Source organism: Bos taurus, chromosome 17, assembly GCF_002263795.3.
Source record: "Bos taurus isolate L1 Dominette 01449 registration number 42190680 breed Hereford chromosome 17, ARS-UCD2.0, whole genome shotgun sequence".
NCBI classification, from domain to species: domain Eukaryota; kingdom Metazoa; phylum Chordata; class Mammalia; order Artiodactyla; family Bovidae; genus Bos; species Bos taurus.
Genome location: NC_037344.1, coordinates 13308946 through 13314973, shown reverse-complemented (window position 1 = coordinate 13314973; position 6028 = coordinate 13308946).

Here is a 6028-nt window from a genome sequence, read left to right as displayed (position 1 = left end):
GCACGCCAGGCCTCCCTGTCCATCACCAACTCCCGGAGTTTACCCAAACTCATGTCCATTGAGTCGGTGATGCCATCTAACCATCTCATTCTCTGTTGTCCCCTTCTCCTGCCTTCAATCTTTCCCAACATCAAGGTATTTTCAAATGAGTCAGCTCTTCACATCAGGTGGCCAAAATATTGAAGTTTCAGCTTCAACATCAGTCCTTCCAATGAACACCCAGGACTGATTTCCTTTAGGATGGACTGGTTGGATCTCCTTGCAGACTATCGTTACAGTAATACTAACTTTAATAAATATCCATATGCTTACCTTTACTACGATCTCTATTTCTTCATGAAGTTTCAAGCTATTGTCTAGTATCTTTTTGTTTCAACATGCAGGACTCCCTTTATGATTTCTTGCAAGGCAGGTCTCCTGGCAAAGAAATAGCTCAGATTTTGGGAATGTCTTAATTTCTCCTTCACTTTTCAAGGACAGTTTTGCTGGATATAGGATTCTTGGTTGACAGGTTCTTTCTTTTAACACTTGAAAATATGCACCCATTGCCTTCCTGCCTCCAAATTTTCTGATAATAAAACTACTGATAATCTTATTGAGGACACTTTGTACATTACCATTTGCTTTCCTCTTGTTGCATTTCAGATTCTCTTTGTCTTTGACTTTTAACTGTTTCTTAAAATGTATATATCAGTGTGAACCTCTTTCAATCCATGCTACTTGAATTTCATCAACCTTAGTTGTTTATCTTCTGTCTTTCACCAACTTTTGGAGATTCCTGGCCTTTATTTCTTCAAATAATCTCTCCTTCCCTTTCACTCTTCTCCTTGTTGTACTCTCACAACGTGTAAGTTGTTCCACATGATGATGTCCCACGGGTCCCTTAGGATCTGTTCACTTTTCTTGAACTTTCTTATTTTTTTTTTTTTCTGTTCCTCAGACTTGATAGTTCCCATTTTCCTATTTTCAAGTTTGCTGACTCTTCCTTCTGCCTGTTCAAATATGACTTTGAATTCCTCCAGTGAATTTTTCATTTCAGTTACTGTACTTTACAACTCTAGAATTTCTTTGGGGCATCTTTTTAAATTTTCTCTTTATTGGCATTTCCATTTTGTTCATACATTGTTCTTATGATCTTGTCCACATCTTTCTTTAGTTCTTTGAGTATTTTTACAGCAGTTGTTTGAAAATCTTTGTGCAGTATGTCTTTCTTGTCTATCTCAATGATAGTTCCTGTTTATTTCTTTACTTTGATTGGCCAATACGTCCTGGTTTCTTTATATATCTTGAGATTTTATTTTGTTGAAAATGGATACTTGAATCTAATAATGTGGTTCTCTCAAAATCAGATTCTCCTCCTTTCTAAAGAGTCTGCTTGTTTTAGTTTTTGTCTTATTTTGATTAAGCTTGCCCTGAAGTATTAACTTACAGTCTTTGCAGGGCTTTTCTGAGCCTGTGCCTTTTCCTAGGCATGTATAATAACTTTCTAATTTCCCCTGGATATGCAGTTCCTTTTGAATGTCCTTTTCTTCTCTGTCTGACTTCAAAAGAGGAAAAAGAGGAAAATGAAGGAGGGTAAAAAAAGGAAGGTGCCAACTCATTACCTTCCCTGGAATTCACTTGGACCAGAATCAGAAAGGCTTTCAACATTGGAGGGGGGTGGTACAAATAATAGTTGGCCACCTCTGTGTCTGAACTTCCATGATCAGGCAATCAGAAGAAGCAATCAGAACACATCTTCAATATTTAGAGTACAGAGTCCTCAATGCCTACCTTTGCTCTTGCAAACTGCATTCAAGCTGCTCCAAGATCAAGTACACAGCTGTCTACCTTGGCTGGTGCTTTGGAGAGGGAGGAGCTGCTACAGTGCTAACAGTTGAAATCAATTAAAATTAACTGCAATTTACTGTCCAAGCCTTTCCCTGGAAGCTGCAAGCTTTCTATAGACTCCAGATTACAAAATAATTGCATCTTCTAGTGCAGTTGTTTTCTAGGTGAGAGGACAGATTTCTGGTGCTTTCTACTCTGCCATCTTCCCAGAATCCCCCTCCTCAGTTAAATATTTTTTAAAAATACAGAGTCTGCAAATATCAACATTGCTGTAACTGAGGTGTTTTCTTTCTTTTAAAGTAAAAAAAGAAAAAAGTTAACATGACCACCTGTTTTTACTTGGAAGAAATTCTAGAGTGCAAATGTATTTATATGGAATAGTGCTTCATGACATCATCAAAAAACCATGATCTGACTTCACGTGATTCCTATAAACATACAAATATTATTCCTAACGATGCCAAGATTCTGTGATTCAAAATGTGGAGTGAAAGGGGAGAGAAATTAGATCTTTACGAGAAACTTACATGCATATGAAATCTGGACTCTGAGAGAGCTGACATTCATGCTATACCTTGGAAAACAAATAGAATGTGATTTATTCGTTCACTCCTTTACTCATTCACTCATTCATTCAGGGAATATTTATTGCATGCCATTATGTCCCAAGCACTGTCCTAGACAACAAAAAAATACAACAGGGAACAAAAAAGACAAAGTCCGTTTCTCATAAATCTTACATTTTGACAGACACAAAAATAGTAAACACAACAAATGTTATACACTATTTTCAAAGGCAGGGATCATAAAGCAGGGAAAGGGAATAAGGAGTGTCAAGGTGGGGAAAAGTGCTGTATTTCTTCTGCGGTGTTGGAAGCCCTCGTGCAGTAAATAATCTCATACAGTTGAATTATAGTTAATTCAGTCAGTAGTCAAGCCTTCCTTTCAATCAGTTAATATGCAACACCCAAATTAGCCTAACTTTCTCCACCTGGAGATTCTTTTGATCTTTTTTTCCTTATTAAATTAAAGTGTACCAAAATGCTGTGCTTGTTGCTTAGTGGATCAGGCAGTGTGATGTACAAAAACCTGAATAAATACCCCTCCACCTCCACCCAGAGGTGCATGCAATTATTAGAGTGATTCTTTAAAGAACTTGTTAAAATGCCAAAATAGTGCCACAGAAAATACGTCAAATAAAGATTGAAGTTTTCTTTATGAAAAAAAAAGTGTTTAACGAGGGTTTATGGGGTTTTATAAAAACACCTTAACACCTTACAGACCTAAAGGGGAAAAAGCTCTATTTAAGTATCATGCACCAATAGCAGACCACCCAATGCTGATGACTAGAAGCCTCAAACAGACCCATCCTTGGGAGCCTGTGTGGAGACCCTAATTTTATGGTCATTTTAATTGTATTTGGGTTATTACCTCATGCCCCAGCAAACACCTACAGTATTTAATAAAAATGAGCATAGAACACTGTTCTAGTTAAAGTATGTATTAACCAAAATCATAAACTAAGTATGCTTTGCCATAAATTAGCTGGGTGTTTAGTGTTTCTTTGCCTTTAAGTTATATTTGTTTTTTATAACATGGTAGGCTTCACTATGTACCAAATCAATGTTAATTGACTTAGCATTTGACACAATCTCCTATCTCTAGCTTATAAGCCACAAACACACCTGTTCTGCATACTATAAAGTGATAAATACAGTTAATCAACCCTCCATATATTAAAAAGAATGACTATAAAAATCAGTGGGAAAAAATTTTAATTCAAAAAAAGTTTTAACATAAAAAATAAAAAAATTAATCACTGGGACTGAAAAATCAAACAAATCTTTTTTTAAGAACAGGGTGGGGGAAAACTTCATTTTTCATTTGTCTAGAGTCTAGTTGTAGTGGTACTACTTACATCAAAGTTGATTCTCATTCAGAAAGTTGTGGTCTTCCTCTGCAGAACAAAAGGAAGTACCTTGAAAAACTGAATGCCTTCATTTTACATTTGTCTAGAGTCTATAAAGTGGATTCTTATTAATTTTTTGCTTCAGTGTTCTGCAGAAAGTAAATGATCAGATGAAGACAACATATAGAAAACAGAACTGATGTTCTCTACCACCACAACTGACTATTCCAGCAAAACTCCTTTAAATACTAATTTGTAGATTCTTCTATTTCCTTACCTGGTCATTTCATAATCCATTAAATTTAGATCTGTGCATTCCTTCCCCTGAACCATCACACCAAAGGAGTTCTTCAGTTCAGTTCAGTTCATTCCCTCAGTCATGTCTGACTCTTTGCGACCCCATGAACCACAGCACGCCAGCCCTCCCTGTCCATCACCAACTCCCGGAGTCCACCCAAACCCATATCCATTGAGTCATTGATGCCATCCAACCATCTCATCCTCTGTCATCCGCTTCTCTTCCTGCCCTCAGTCTTTCCCAACATCAGGATCTTTTCCAATGAGTCAGTTCTTCGCATCAGGTGGCCAAAATATTGGAGTTCCAGCTTCAGCACCAGTCCTTCCAATGAATATTCAGGACTGATTTCCTTTAAAATGGACTGGTTGGATCTCCTTGCAGTCCAAGGCACTCTCAAGAGTCTTCTCCAACACCACAGTTCAAAAGCATCAATTCTTCGGTGCTCAACCTTCTTTATAGTCCAACTCTCACATCCATACATGACTACAGGAAAAACCATAGCCTTGACCAGACAGACCTTTGTTGACAAAGTAATGTCTCTGCTTTTTAATATGCTGTCTAGGTTGGTCATAACTTTCCTTCCAAGGAGTAAGTATCTTTTAATTTCACGGCTGCAATCACCATCTGCAGTGATTTTGGAGCCCAGAAAAATAAAGTCAGCCACTGTTTCCACTGTTTCCCCATCTATTTGCCATGAAGTAATGGGACCGGATGTAGTTCTTAAGTATTCCCAAATCTCCTAATTGCCAAAACTGCTTGTCTCTTTTCAGTCAAAAGTGATTTGACTTCTCTGTAACTTCTACCTTATAAGGTAGAACACTTTTTCCTCCATGAAACCCTTTCCAACTTGGGTTTCAACACAATCACCATCCTGGATCTCATCCTCCAATGTTCTAGATCCTTCTCAGTCTCCTTTGCAGGCTTCTTTTTCTCTGATCATCTTTTAATTACTGATGAGCCTATAACATCCTGGACATTTTTCTCTTTTCATTCTGCAAACACTCCCTGAGTGATTCTGTAAATCTTATTAGTCGACTGACTATACAGTTACTTTCAAATTGAATGTATGATGTCTTCCTCCTCCAAGAAAAATCCATTCCTCCCCCAGTGTTCCTAGTCTCAGTAAGAACAGATATCACCTGCCAGGTGCTAGCACCAGAAATCAAAATGTCAGAATTCTCTCTTTCCTTTACCTTCCATGTAGAGTTACCCAATTTAGCAATTAAAAATACAGGACACTCAACTGAATTTTAATTTCAATAAGCAATGAAGGGACTTCCCTGGTGGTCCAGAGGTTAAGACTTTGCCTTGTCTTGCAAGGGGCGAGGGTCCTATCCGTGGTTGGAGAGCTAAGATCCCACATGCCTCATGGCTAAAACAACCAAAATATAAAACAGAAGCAATACTATAACAAATTCAATAAAGACTTTAAAAATGATCCACATCAAAAAATATTTTTAAAAAACAAAGAATGAATAATTTTGTTTTGTTGTTGATGTTCAGTCACTCAATCATGTCCAACTCTGCAACCCCATGGAGTACAGCATGAGAGGCTTCCCTGTACCTCAACATACCCTAAAGTTAAATTTTTGTATTAATATTTCCCAAATAATTAAATGTAACTGTATTTGGCAATCCTCTCTATATCTGGGTTTCCCAGGTGACACTAGTAGCAAAGAATCCACCTACCAAAGCAGGAGATGTAAGATATGCAGGTTAGATCCCTGGGTTGGGAAGATCCCCTGGAGAAGGAAATGGCTATGCACTCCAGTATTCTTGCCTGGAGAATCCCATGCACAGAAGAGCCTGGTGGGCTACAGTCTATGGGGTCACAAAGAGTCAGATATGACTGAGCACAGCACAGCACCTCTAAATCTAATCAAACATTTAGCTCCTAAATATTTCTCAAATTTTTCATGTCCCTTTATTTCCCATTGCTTTCATCCTAGATTTAGCCACCATTGTCTCTTGCTTAGATCTCTAACAGAACC